This window comes from Leptodactylus fuscus, chromosome 6 (assembly GCF_031893055.1).
Source record: "Leptodactylus fuscus isolate aLepFus1 chromosome 6, aLepFus1.hap2, whole genome shotgun sequence".
Taxonomy (NCBI): domain Eukaryota; kingdom Metazoa; phylum Chordata; class Amphibia; order Anura; family Leptodactylidae; genus Leptodactylus; species Leptodactylus fuscus.
In genome coordinates this window covers 132,661,348-132,676,329 of record NC_134270.1, presented here as the reverse complement: position 1 = coordinate 132,676,329, position 14,982 = coordinate 132,661,348, and positions in this window count along the sequence as shown.

Genomic DNA, 14,982 nt, shown 5'->3' with positions numbered 1-14,982 from the left:
TGGTTTCATCAGACCATAGGACATTCTCCCAATACTCTTCTGGATCATCCAAATGCTCTCTAGCAAACTTCAGACGGGCCCGGACATGTACTGGCTTAAGCAGTGGGACACGTCTGGCACTGCAGGATCTGAGTCCCTGGCGGCGTAGTGTGTTACTGATGGTAGGCTTTGTTACATTGGTCCAGCTCTCTTCAGTTCATTCACTAGGTCCCCCCGCGTGGTTCTGGGATCTTTGCTCACCGTTCTTGTGATCATTTTGACCCCACGGGGTGATATTTTGCGTGGAGCCCCAGATCGAGGGAGATTATCAGTGGTCTTGTATGTCTTCCATTTCCTAATTATTGCTCCCACAGTTGATTTCTTCAATCCAAGCTGGTTGCCTATTGCAGATTCAGTCTTCCCAGCCTGGTGCAGGGCTACAATTTTGTTTCTGGTGTCCTTTGACAGCTCTTTGGTCTTCACCGTAGTGGAGTTTGGAGTCTGACTGTTTGAGGGTGTGCACAAGTGTCTTTTTATACTGATAACAAGTTTAAACAGGTGTCATTACTACAGATAATGAGTGGAGGAAAGAGGAGACTCTTAAAGAAGAAGTTACAGGTCTGTGAGAGCCAAAAATCTTGATTGTTTGTAGGTGACCAAATACTTATTTTCCACCATAATTTGAAAAATAATTCTTACAAAATCAGACAATGTGATTTTCTGGATTTGTTTTCTCATTTTGTCTCTCATAGTTGAGGTCTACCTATGATGTAAATTACAGACGCCTCTCATCTTTTTAAGTGGTGGAACTTGCACTATTGGTGACTGACTAAATACTTTTTTGCCCCACTGTAACACTGCATGTGCCCAAAAGTGGTGAAAGGTCCTCTTTAACCTGAAATACCTCTGTCCCAAAGACACTATGTACAGTTTATACCAACACCGTATAGCGGCTGAAATACAAATTACATTCAACACAAAAGTCTCATGTGCTCTCAGAATTACAGCAACAACAAGATACACAGTTACATTTTATATCCCATACCTTATACACAGTACGAAAACCTTACCCGCGCCTGTATATACCCACTTTCACAATCACCTCAGACGAAGCCGCGGGTACCAGCTAGTCTATCTATCTATATGTATATCATCACCAAATACCACATTGCAGTACAAAATATCTCCCCAGGGACACGAAATACCAGAAAGTACCTCGGATAAGAGCCAAGCACCACTGTACCTCAATACAACAGCCCCAGTAGCAGCAAACAAGTACCTCCTCAGAAGCACCAAACACCATAGTTTAGTATCCCGGCCATCCCCTCTCCTAGCGGTAGGTACGGTCTTCTTACCTTTGTGTACCTCCAACCCATTGGTAGCAGCATTCTCCTCAAATAAAACCTTCCACCCTCTCGGGAGCAGCCACAACAGGCTGAGGAGATAAGACCTCCAGTACAAGTCAATGATACCTCCAACTCCAGATTACAGCATTCAACTTGCACACTCCCACTCTACCGCTCCCTGGTGAAGGACCTATGACGTTTGCTGATGGTGTCATCACAAGTCCATCAACCCTCCTAGATACCAAGACTGCACTGATATTGCAAGACCAGATTTATAAGTGCAGTTTCTGCTTCAAGGTATGTTCACACAGCAAAAGCTGGAGAAAACTCTGCCCTTATTCTACCCAGATCGGAGCAGAACGGTAAGAAAATAAGTGTCCTTGATCTTGCCTCATTAATCTGGGCCTAAGTTCTGAGAATCTGTGGAGAATTGACGCCCGCAAAATGAAGAGGAATCTTAAGTGGATGTCTTCCTCAGTTCCTCTTCGTTTTCTGCTTTGTGAATTGTCCCTTACAGCTAACATTGGCGCAGACCTCGATATTTCCTATTGCTTTGAAGTCAGTCTTGGCTCTGGCTCAAAAAAACATGAAAATCTGCAACCAAAATCCCAGCTTTTCCAGAATGTGTGGCCTCAGCCTTTGTCTACCTGGACACTAAGGTGTGCATCAATGGGTCCATGGGAAAACGGCCCAGATAGTACATGGATGATATTCGTGGAATAGGACCTGTCCTGGGTTTTGCCTCAGGCTCACGGCCACCTACAAGGAATTGTGATAATACACAGGTGTGTGTATGGAGCCTTGTAGTGTAATATTGCTTATAGTGTCATAAGCTAATAACATGGCCTTTCTGCATAGTCTATACATATTTTATGAGAAGATGGAGGGGCTGCTGGTTACAGGACTGGGTATGTGGACTATCTCAGCCAGCCGCCTTTGGTTACACTATCAGTATGTGGAGTGAGTGGATTTGCTGCACATTTGTCCCTTCAGTCAGTAAATCATGAAAGTTAACATTCCCTGTATGTCCAGAGTACTATTACTATACAGCTACCACCTCCAATGATATATGACTATATAGGGCTGGCCAGACGAAATACTAATCACATGAAAATTACAATTATTGTAAAATTTTACACAAATTATTGCAATGGTTGACGACCGCCAATGAAGTCATCAGTCATATTAGACTTATCGGTGGTTGTTGAATGAAACTGTGGTCCAGTGATTGTAGTGTGAGAACGAGTATTGGTAGGTCTTAAATAGCAAATAGCTATTCCTCTGTCTTTGGTAGGCATATTCATTATTATTTTTGCAATATATTGTGTTCAAAGTCTTTCATTTGTTAATCTTTATGTCATGCCTTACTTGTAATGTCTTTTCAGCCTTGCACTCACTTCATTATTTAGCTACCATGCTTCCACTTGTGTATACGGCTACATGTGTGTATTCCCTTATGCACCTACACTGAGCTCTATCTCTATTTAGGGGTATTGCTACTATATTTATTTATTTATTATTGTGCATATACTTTTATCTAGCTGACACATTATTATAATATTTGTTACACTTTTGCATGTTTATATTTTACTGTTCATTGTTGCCTGCCACTCACCGTATTTTGTGGTGTGTTGGTCCTCCTATATTTAGCCAGTATTTTTGATATTTATATGAACTACAATTTTGGTGTTTTTTAATATTTGATTATTAATAAATACAATATTTTTATGGTGATCCTGTCTTTTGACAATTTTTAGGTATAGTAGTTTGCAGGCTTTTTATAGTACTGTACAGTACTGTACTGTAAATGGGAGTCGTAACCACGAAACGTTGTAACTCAAGACCGTCGTAACCCGAGGACTACCTGTAGTCACCAGTGAAGTGTCTGTATAATGGTATACAGGTGTGAACCATGGCTTTCTGCCGCCTGAAGCGGACGTCAAAAAGCCGCCAACCCCCCCGGAGGAGGGGGCGGGGCAAGCAGAGCGATCGTCTTTAGCAGACAGAGAGCAGGCACGGAGAGGACCTGCTCTCTGCCTGAGCGTGAGGGGCGTGTCTGTATAATGGTATATAGTCACCAGTGAAGTGTCTGTATAATGGTATATAGTCACCAGCATACCTCCCAACCGTCCCGATTTCCGCGGGACAGTCACGATTTGGGTGACATGTCCCGCGGTCCCGGTTGGAGGGAGGTATGTCCCGATTTCAACTCAGATCTGCGTCCAAAGGACGCAGATCTGAGTTGAACACATATGCGGCTGACGCAAGGAGCTGACACAGGTCAGCTCCTCGCTTTGCCGCTGCCCGCCTCTCTCCCTGACACATGCGGCTGAAGCTGCTCGCGTGCTCGCTTCGCCGCTGTGTCTCTCTCTCGCTTCGCTGCTGCCGCCAGCTCCTGGCTTGTAGACGCGATGTACAAGCCAGGAGCCGGCGGCAGCGGCGAAGCGAGGAGCTGACACAGATCAGCTCCTCGCTTCAGCCGCATGTGTCAGCGAGAGAGAGATGCAGCGGCGAAGCGAGCACGCGAGCCGCTTCAGCTGCATATGTCAGGGAGAGAGGCGGGCAGCGGCGAAGCGAGGAGCTGACCTGTGTCAGCTCCTTCCTTCAGCCGCATGTGTCAGTGAGAGAGGCGGGCAGAGAGCGGCGAGGGAGCGGAGGAGAAGGTAAGTTTAATGTGGAGGTGGAACGTGAATCTGGGGGCAGATGAAGGAGAGGACGGCATGACACTGGGGGCAGAGATGGAGAGGACATGAATCTGGGGGCAGAGATGGGGGACATGAATCTGGGGGCAGAGATGGAGGGACAGGAATCTGGGGGCAGAGATGGAGGGACATGAATCTGGGGGCAGAGATGGAGAGGACATGAATCTGAGGGCAGAGATGGGGGACATGAATCTGGGTTCAGAGATGGAGAGGACATAAATCTGGGGGCAGAGATGGAGGGACAGGAATCTGGGGGCAGAGATGTGGGGACATGAATCTGGGGGCAGAGATGGAGAGGACATGAATTTGGGGGCAGAGATGGAGGGACATGAATCTGGGGGCAGAGATGCAGGGACATGAATCTGGGGGCAGAGATGCAGGGACATGAATCTGGGGGCAGAGATGGAGAGGACATGAATCTGAGGGCAGAGATGGGGGACATGAATCTGGGGGCAGAGATGGGGGACATGAATCTGGGGGCAGAGATGGAGAGGACATGAATTTGGGGGCAGAGATGGAGGGACATGAATCTGGGGGCAAAGATGTGGGACATGAATCTGGGGCAGAGATGGAGAGGACATGAATCTGGGGGCAGAGATGGAGGGACATGAATCTGGGGGCAGAGATGTGGGGACATGAATCTGGGGGCAGAGATGGAGAGGACATGAATCTGAGGGCAGAGATGGGGGACATGAATCTGGGGGCAGAGATGGGGGACATGAATCTGGGGGCAGAGATGGAGGGACATGAATCTGAGGGCAGAGATGTGGGACATGAATCTGGGGGCAGAGATGTGGGGACATGAATCTGGGGGCAGAGATGGAGAGGACATGAATCTGGGGGCAGAGATGAAGGGACATGAATCTGGGGGCAGAGATGGAAGAGGGACATGAAACTGGGGGCAGATGAAGGGTGTATATGAAACTGGGGGAGAGATAGAGGGGGGACATATAATTTACGGGTGACTGTAGGAGGTGACTGTATGCGCGCCGCACATTTTGTCCCTCTTTCGGTTCTTCAAAAGTTGGAAGGTATGGTCACCAGTGAAGTGTCTGTATAGTTTATAGGAAAGGGACTTTTCAAACCTAGATATTGATGACCTATCTGTTGGGGAAGGGGGCTCTGACACCCGGCGCCTCTACCAATATCACTGTTTCTTCATGTTGTATGGAGCTGGTAGCTGAGTGCTCCATACATTGTGTAGTGGACCTTCCATGGTAATGCTGAAAATAGCCATGTAATCAGTGGCGTAACTAGGAATGGCGGGGCCCCGTGGCGAACTTTTGACATGGGCCCCCCCTCCCAACCGACACCGATGTCGAAGACCTCGACCGACCCCCTCCTCCGCACTCTATTATGTCCCTTAGTAAGCCCTGCACACAGTATTATCCCCCATAGTGGCCCCTGCACACATTATTATCCCCCATAGTGGCCCCTGCACACAGTATTATCCCCCATAGTGGCCCCTGCACACAGTATTATCCCCCATAGTGGCCCCTGCACACAGTATTATGTCCATTAGTGTCCCCTGCACATAGTATTATGTCCCTTAGTGGCTCCTGCACACAGTATTATCCCCCATAGTGGCCCCTGCACATAGTATTATGTCCCTTAGTGGCTCCTGCACACAGTATTATCCCCCATAGTGGCCCCTGCACACAGTATTATGTCCATTAGTGTCCCCTGCACACACTATGTCCCTTACTGGCCCCTGCACACAGTATTATAGCCCATAGTGGACACCCATGAACAATTATTATACTCTGGGGTCTTTTCAGACCCCAGAGTATAATAATCGGAGACCCGGGGGAATAAAAACATAAAAAATTACTGTTTCTTACCTGTCCCCGGCTCCTACGCTGTCTTCTCCGCTGGCGTCCTTATGAAATTACGTCAGACATCACATGACCCGGGATGCAGGCCGGGTTCATGTGACGTCAGAGACGTCAGAAAGGAGGCTTGGCAGGATCGTGGAGAGGTAAGTAACACTGTTTGTTACGTTCCCTTACCTCTCCCGATCCGCCGATCATTATACTCGGGGGTCTGCAAAGACCGATCCCGGCCCAGCCAGGATCGGCAAGTGAATAGGGGCCGTAACGGCCTATTTAAAAAAAAAAAAAAACGCAGTGAAGGCGGCTGTCACCGGGCCCCCTAATGGCCTGGTCCCTGTGGCAGCTGTCTCTATGGTAGTTACGCCCCTGCATGTAATCGTGCTGAGCTGTTTTCAGAAGTCGCATAGAAGTTTAAGGAGAGGGATTCGCATGTGTGACCATCTCTCCTTTCACAGTGGCTGTGGGACTGGGGTCCTGAGCCACTGGTTTCAACATAGCTGGAGACCCCAGATGTGGGATTTATAAGACTCTTAAAACATAGGAAAATCCTGTTAAAGAATAACACTATTGCTGGAATACTGCTTTTCTATCTGATGTTACTGTGAAATCCACAAGTTAAAGGGATATCCAAGACCTATTGATGGCCTATCATATTGCAGCTGCCATTCATTATCATACAAACTGGAGAGATTTATGCATGCCTGCCTCTTCATTTACAGTGGCCTCGGAACAGGACCTACAGGAGGTAGGTCTGCATATAGAAAACATTTAAGGCATTTGCTGTGGTGGGAGATGGTAAAACCCTTCTTAAGATTGTTTACTGTATACAACTGATGCTGGGTTCACACCAGCGTTCGGCTCTCCGTTATCAGGTTTCCGTCTTCTGCATGCAGAAGACGGAAACCTGTCATGCCAGGTCCGGCCGTGAGCGCTGGTGAGCGTTTTATGTCCTGCACAGCGAAACCGTTTTTTTTTAAACCGGACGCAGAGTACCGCATGTCCGACTCTGTGTCCGGTTTAAAAAAAAACGGTTTCGCTGCAGAGAGCATAAAACGCTCACCGGCGCACACAGCCGGAGACTTTTCAAGCCCATTCAAATGAATGGGTTTGAAAGATGCCTTCAGGTTTCCGTCTCCTGCTCAGTTTTGTGCAGGAAACGGAAACCTGCATAACGGAGTCCCGGGCGCAGATGTGAACGAGCCCTAACAATTTTTGGGAACAATCCTCGCCAAAAAGGGGGCTTGGCTTGCAGTTACTCTGCCCTACAATTTGCAAAACGTCAAAACCTAAAGCAAATGTATCTAAGCTGCTTGGCATCAATAGAATGATGCAGTGTAGTTTGCAGATACTATTAGCCAGCAGTGCCAGGATGGTACTGTGCCAATTCCTAGCGTTCTCTTATATATTGTGACATTGCGTTTCCTTCTGTTCTATGCTGTTTGCCATATATAGTGCTGAAGTACAGACTGAGCCATGAGAGACCACCACCTCAGCAATCACCTGATCACCACACATGGACAAAAACTGCATTCATTGTGAAATTTTGGCCTTGACACATCACATTGCCAGAGATCTCAACGTAGCACTACCTGGATTGCACCCAGTAAATGTGGTTGCATTGTGAATTGCAGGCTTCAATGGTCATGTCGCAGCAAGTTCACCGCAGTCATACAAGTGAGGCTTGGCCCAGAAACATAAGCATGAAATCTGCACATCAATTTCACAATAAAAAGTCAGAGTGTGTAGCACTTGAAAGTCTGACAAGTACATATTTAGTGACAGGAAGCCTTCATATCACAATTGTTATGTCATTTGTCATCGGATGCCTTCTAGCAACAGGTGAAGATAGCTAAGTGACAACTGGTCCGGTTATCTCAGCCGCCATGTAATGGCATATTGGCATCTATGGGAATCAGCAGCTGTGCCCTGAGCAGAGAAAACTGGGATGAGGCATGACTACATGTTCAATAGGCATATGAGCATTGCATTCCTGTGTCATATATCACATTTACATAGTGCTAGAGGTAGCTCTTAAAGAGCTGGGACACGGGCGGTTTTATATACCGCTAGAAAGTAAACTGTAAAGTGCACTGAATTCAGCCCACTGTCGGCTTTCCCATTATGTGTCTCGGGGCTGGACATATGGGTGCCGTTACCGATCTCTAGCCACTGTCAGAAGGGCGTTCCTGACAGTCTAGCTGGGCTGTGAGAAACACCCCCCCCCCTGACAGTACTGTCCATAGCTTTGTACTGTCAGAGGGAGCGTTCCTTAGTGTCCAGTGATGACGCTGTGAGGAACTAGACTAGTACTGGGGGCGTTCTTAAGGCCATGCTGCAGTTCAGTCTCGTTCATTTTAATGGGACATAGATGTGGCATTTATGGTACCCAAGTGCACTTGCCAGAAAATCATCTTTATCCAACGGACATAATGTCACTTCCTAAGAAGAAGAAAACCACCATGTTTTCAAAGTCCTGCACAAACCCTTAAACCGTATTTTCCTCTACGCCCAACAGCAGCACAAGATTGGGATATTCCTGCCCCTGTGTGCTGTTAGGACAGGTGGAACTTTTAATTAAACCAACAGATCCCCTATAAGAGGCCGGAGAGACCTCCCTCACCCTGTGTTTTTTTCTGTCCTGTGTGAGGACAGGTGGGGGGGAGGTGTCTCTTGCCTCCCCCCGTTTGTATCTTTTCTTACCTGACCCTCTGGGTTGGTGGTCTTCCCTTTCGGTTTTCAGGGGGGGAGGACAGTTTTGTCCTTCTTCCCCCTCTTCTGGGATGACTTCTATGGCATTTTCGCCGCTCTTCCTGGCTCCTATGGAGGGGGGGGAACCTTTGTTCCAGGTTCCTGTATTGCAGAACCTTAGATGCCGGCTGTGTTTCCGGCGGGCAGGATTTTCGAGTGCTCCCCGCTGATGCAGTGCTTTTAAGCGCTGCTTTTCATGGATTTTAACCGTTCAGTAACGTTTCAGAGGGCCAGGGTGGGTTCCTGGCCTTCTGTATATTTTGCGGCAGAATTATTTCTTTATTACCTATGCTGTGGCCAACGGGAGGGGGCAGGGCCAAGGTACAAGATCAGTTTTTCTTCTCCTCCAGGAAAATATGAAAAGATCCGCCCTTTTCAGGGCATCAAGCAAATTCATCTGGAAAGATCGATACAAGAGTACGTAGACAAGGCTGCATTGGAACTTGTTCCCCTGACAGAACAGGTCACGGTTTCTACTCTCCAGTATTCCTAGTACCAAAGTCAACAGGAGGATGGCGTATGATTATCGATCTCCGATATCTGAATCGATTTATTCACAAAGTACGTTTCCGCATGGAGACCATCAGGTCGGTACTTCCCTTCCTTCAACCCAGAGATTTTCTTGTCACCCTAGACCTAAGGGATGCATATCTTCATGTACCTATCTTCCCTCCTCACAGGAGATTTCTAAGAATCGCTGTCTATCTAAACGGAAGTCTCTCTCGCTTCCAGTTTACGGCTCTCCCATTCGGCATATCCTCGGCCCCCCCACACCTTCACAAAGGTAGTGGTTCTGGTCGTAGCCGCCCTGCGCCTCCAAGGGATCTTTGTAGTTCCATATCTAGACGACTGGCTCTTGAAAGTCCAGTCAGAGGAGGTTCTTGCCACTCAACTGAGAACTACGGTGGCTTTCCTGTATGAGCTGGGCAGGCTGGTAAACTGGCAGAAGTCAGTAGTGGTTCCATCTACCCGGATTCAATTCCTGGGGTACATCATAGATTCTCTCAGCTTGAAAATCTCACTGCCCGCTCCTGGGAAGGAGAAGATTGCTCAAGCGGTTCATCACCTGTCCGTAACCCGAAAGGTTTCTATCAAGACCGCCATGAGGGTCCTAGATCTTATGTCCGCGGCCGTGGAGGCAGTACCTTGGGCCCTGTGGCACGTTTGCCAATTACAAGCCGAGATCCTGAGAGAGTGAAACCACAGCCCTCTGGGGCTAAGGAAGCCTATCCAGTTGACCATCAATACCCGTCGATCACTAGATTGGTGGGCTCCGCTCAAAGACAGGAGGTCCATGGTCCAGACATCCTGAACCCTGTTGATCATTGATGCCTTCTTTACAGGTTGGGGAGCGCATCTGGGGGAGACCCCGGCAAGAGGGACCTGGAACCATCTGGAGAAAGCTCAGTCCTCCAACTGGCGCAAGCTGAGTGCAGTGATCCGGGCACTTCTGTATTTTGCTCCCCTTCTGCACGGGAAAGCAGTGAGAGTGAGGTCAGACAACCTGACTGTGGTCCGTTACATCAACAAGCAAGGGGGAACAAGATCCCACTCCCTACTTCAAGTCACAGACCAGATACTCTCCTGGGCAGAGAGGAATTTGTCCCAGTTGTATGCGGTCCATATAAGGGGTCGGTTGAATGTCCTGCCGGATCAACTGAGCAGAGGCCTAGTGACATCAGGCGAATGGTCCCTGAATCAAGAGATATTTCTTCAGCTCACCAGGATGTGGGGTCTCCCAGAGGTGAATCTGATGGCCACCCAGTACAACGCCAAGGTGGAAAGATTCTGTTCCCTTTACCAGGAGGACATCCCCTTGGCGGTAAATGCCCTGTCAATACCCTGAAGGTTCAGACTGGCTTATGTCTTCCCTCCCATCCCGATGATCCCAAAGGTATTGGTAAAACTCAGGCAGGACCAGAATTCGGCAATCGTGATCATGCCTTTCTGGCCAAAAAGGGCATGATTTACCCACCTCATTCTAATACGTCAAGGGACCTACTAGAGGCTTCCACAAGTTCAGAACCTGGTAACTCTAAACAATCAGCTCTGTCAAGACCTGAACAGGTTCAACCTCTCTGCCTGGAGGTTGACCGCGCTGTATGTGGGGACAGATTATTATTTCAGGCCGTCCGGAGGACGCTAGCCTGCTCAAAAGCTGAGTCTACAAACCGGAGCTATCAGAGGATCATCCAGATATTCCAAGAGTGGTGCTCGGAGAAGCAGCTGGAAAACACTGCAGTTGAGTCAGTCCTGGAATTTTTACAAAATGGGTTTGACAAGGGTTTGGCTCCTACAACCTTAAGGATACATATTGCTGCACTCTCGGCTTTTCTAGGGACACGTCTGTCTCTCAATCCTCTGATAAGACAGTTCCTTAAAGGGGCCTCTAGGCCCCGCCCTCATATTCTGGCCCCTGTTCCTCAGTAGGACTCAGCATCTGTGCTCCAGGGGTTATGTTCTCCTCCTTTTGAGCCCTTGGAGGAGGTTAACCTCAATTACCTTTCCTACATAGTAACCTTTTTGCTTGCTGTTACTTCAGCTAAGTGCATTCGCTGCGTCTGAACCATACATTTCCTTTTTCCCGGACAGGGTTCAACTTAGATTTGTCTGGGGGGTTTTGCATAAAGTGCCATCTTTTCAAAATGTCAATCAAGTCATTACGTTACCAGCTTCTACTTAGACCGGACATTGCCTTTCCAAAGATCAGAGAACTTACTGATTAATATCTGTGGTTGTAACAGAGGTATCAGAGCCTCTAATCCCACTTTATCCAGGTGGGTTAAGGAGGCTATTTCTTGTTCTCTCCGTGCTCAGGGCCTTCTGGTTCCTGAGTTCTTACGGGCCCATTCGACTAGGGCAGTATCAACTTCATGGGCTGAAAGATGCTCTCTCTCTGGACCAGATCTACTCCGCAACAACCTGGAGCTCTCACCTAACCTTTGCAACTATGGGAAGAATATGCAAATCTGCCTTCCATGATGTAATTAGGAAGACAGTTGCTGCCTCATTGTTGCAAACCAATAGAGGGCGCTCACTGGAATGTGCAAGCCCGTCTTAAGACAGGATTCCAGTGAAACAACCCAATAATGGCTGCTCCCTTTAGCCTCATGCCCGACCTTCCAAGAGGCCTTTGTTTAGCAATGACGCTGGGATTAGTACCAGGTATAGTCTCTCAATCGAGGACAGCTGTTTTGATCTGGTTGGATCTCATCAGCCCGATGTAGAGAGGACTATAACCTGGTATAGGTGAGAGGCTTAGACAGGGTTTGGGGGATATTGTCACTCCTTAGGGAGAGACCACCATATAGGTGTGTGGAGACTTGTTAAGCCTTTAGCACTCCACTTTGCAAGGAACTATGGGAAGAATATGCAAATCTGCCTTCCATGATGTAATTAGGAAGACAGTTGCTGCCTCATTGTTGCAAACCAATAGAGGGCGCTCACTGGAATGTGCAAGCCCGTCTTAAGACAGGATTCCAGTGAAACAACCCAATAATGGCTGCTCCCTTTAGCCTCATGCCCGACCTTCCAAGAGGCCTTTGTTTAGCAATGACGCTGGGATTAGTACCAGGTATAGTCTCTCAATCGAGGACAGCTGTTTCGATCTGGTTGGATCTCATCAGCCCAATGTAGAGAGGACTATAACCTGGTATAGGTGAGAGGCTTAGACAGGGTTTGGGGGATATTGTCACTCCTTAGGGAGAGACCACCATATAGGTGTGTGGAGACTTGTTAAGCCTTTAGCACTCCACTTTGCAAGGAACTATGGGAAGAATATGCAAATCTGCCTTCCATGATGTAATTAGGAAGACAGTTGCTGCCTCATTGTTGCAAACCAATAGAGGGCGCTCACTGGAATGTGCAAGCCCGTCTTAAGACAGGATTCCAGTGAAACAACCCAATAATGGCTGCTCCCTTTAGCCTCATGCCCGACCTTCCAAGAGGCCTTTGTTTAGCAATGACGCTGGGATTAGTACCAGGTATAGTCTCTCAATCGAGGACAGCTGTTTCAATCTGGTTGGATCTCATCAGCCCGATGTAGAGAGGACTATAACCTGGTATAGGTGAGAGGCTTAGACAGGGTTTGGGGGATATTGTCACTCCTTAGGGAGAGACCACCATATAGGTGTGTGGAGACTTGTTAAGCCTTTAGCACTCCACTTTGCAAGGAACTATGGGAAGAATATGCAAAGGCAGATTTGCATATTCTTCCCATAGTTCCTTGCAAAGTGGAGTGCTAAAGGCTTAACAAGTCTCCACACACCTATATGGTGGTCTCTCCCTAAGGAGTGACAATATCCCCCTAACCTTTGCAAGACACTATAGGCTGGATTGGCGCACCTCTGAAGCAGCTGCTTTTGGCCATTCAGTCTTGTCATCCACTTGCCAAGATCTCCCTGCCTAGGGGATTATACTCGCTATTTCCCCAATCTTGTGCTGCTGTTGGGCGTAGGGGGAATGGAAGATTATATAGATAATCTGTTTTCCCTTAGCCCAAACAGCAGCACAAGGCTCCCTCCTTGTTATCTTGTTGTAATATTTATGTTATATCTGTACTTATTTTTTCATGTGTATGATACTTTATGACTAACACAGGGTGGGGGAGGTCTCTCTGGCCTCTTATAGGGGATCTGTTAGTTTAATTAAAAGTTCCACCTGTCCTAACAGCACACAGGGGCAGGAATACTCCAATCTTGTGCTGCTGTTGGGCTAAGGGAAAACAGATTATCATTCTTTTAATTGTCTATGTTTTTCTTTTTTCTCAGTTCCTGAAATCTTGCAGTTTTCTGTCTCTAAGGGCAAATTCACACCTGTGCCCGATCTCTTTAGCAAATCCAGCGGGTTTCCGTCTTCTGCCCCGAGAAACCGAACAGGGGACGTAAACCCGGCAGTCAGTGTTCAAACCCATTCACTTGAATGGGTTTGCAAAGTGACCACCCATGTACGTCTTCTGCCTGTCTGTGGTGAAACCGTTTTTTTTTGTTTTTTTTTTAACCGGACACAAAGTCCTGCATGTCCGACTTTGTGTCCGGTTAAAAAAACAAAAAACAAACTGTTTTGCCGCTGAGATGCTGAAGACGCTCACAGGGGGTCAATTTGCAAACCCATTCAAGTGAATGGGTTTGAACACTGACTTCCGGGTTTCTGTCCCCTGTCTAGTTTCTCAGGGCAGAAGACAGAAACCTGCCGAATTGGCTAAAGTGGAGACCGCGCGCAGGTGTGAACCCGCCATAAGAATGATGATAATCTGACACTGTCAGCTTTGTAGAAATCACTTCTCAGAAGTCATCTAACAACATTGGAGTAGTCTTGTATCTTCGTCTTGTCCTCCCCCCTTGTCTTTTATGTTACAAATTTTCTATTTTGGTTCATGCTCATTCTGATGGGGTTTTCCCCACGTTTTCCTTTGCCTTCTTTTTTGGCCCTGCGTGGTCGCATTGTTTGCTTATACGACTTGTTTCCCCCTTCCCTATAGTTCCATTATTTTGTGTGTTTGTTTCACCCCTTATTGCAAAAATCTTAATAAAATCGGATTACACCTAACAACATTGGAGCAGCCGCCACATGCAATTGAAACCCCACCAACACTCAATGGACAGGGTTGTCAAATAGCTTGTTACTTGGCCATACAGATTTACCAGTAATATTGCCATTCTGTAGAGCAAAAATACCCAGTTATCGGTGATACAGATCCTACTCCTATAGGGACAATCCAATACAATGGCAATGTCTCCAGTGTCTAGGCTTCCATTTTCAAATAGAGCCAGAGAAATTGCCAGAGTTTACAGCTATAGAAACCTGTCATCAATACACATCTCTATCTCATTAAAATGTACACACGTGTAACATTGAAATCGTTAGGCTTTATTCACACTGTGCAATGTCAGCCCTATTTGTTTAAATACAGATAACCCATAATAAAGTGTATGCTTGGGTCATGAGAGACACTGGTATTATCATCAGTGCAAAAGCTGCTGGGAATGTGCTGGGGCAGCCACAGTCATCCAGGTCTCCCCATTTTGAAAAGTGAAAGTATGAATTGTTTCATCTCCCTCCCCCCCCATTCCCAATTTTATTATTTTAGGCTTCCTCTAATCATTATGGCTCGATTATGTGTTTCTACAATTTACTGTGGCATGCACTGTATGTGTATTCTATTTCTAGGTCTTGTTCCCCTTTAAAGGGAGTCTATCAGACCAAAAAGAGGTTGTCCAAAATTTGAAGCAACTTGTGGGGTTAGTGTGTCACAGCAATTTGTAGACAAATTTCCCAAATCTGGTCCAACCCCAGTGCACTTGTCAGAAAATCATCTATTGTTAGAGAGCCATTTTGGACCTGATAGACTCCATTTAATGCAGAATCAAAACTATA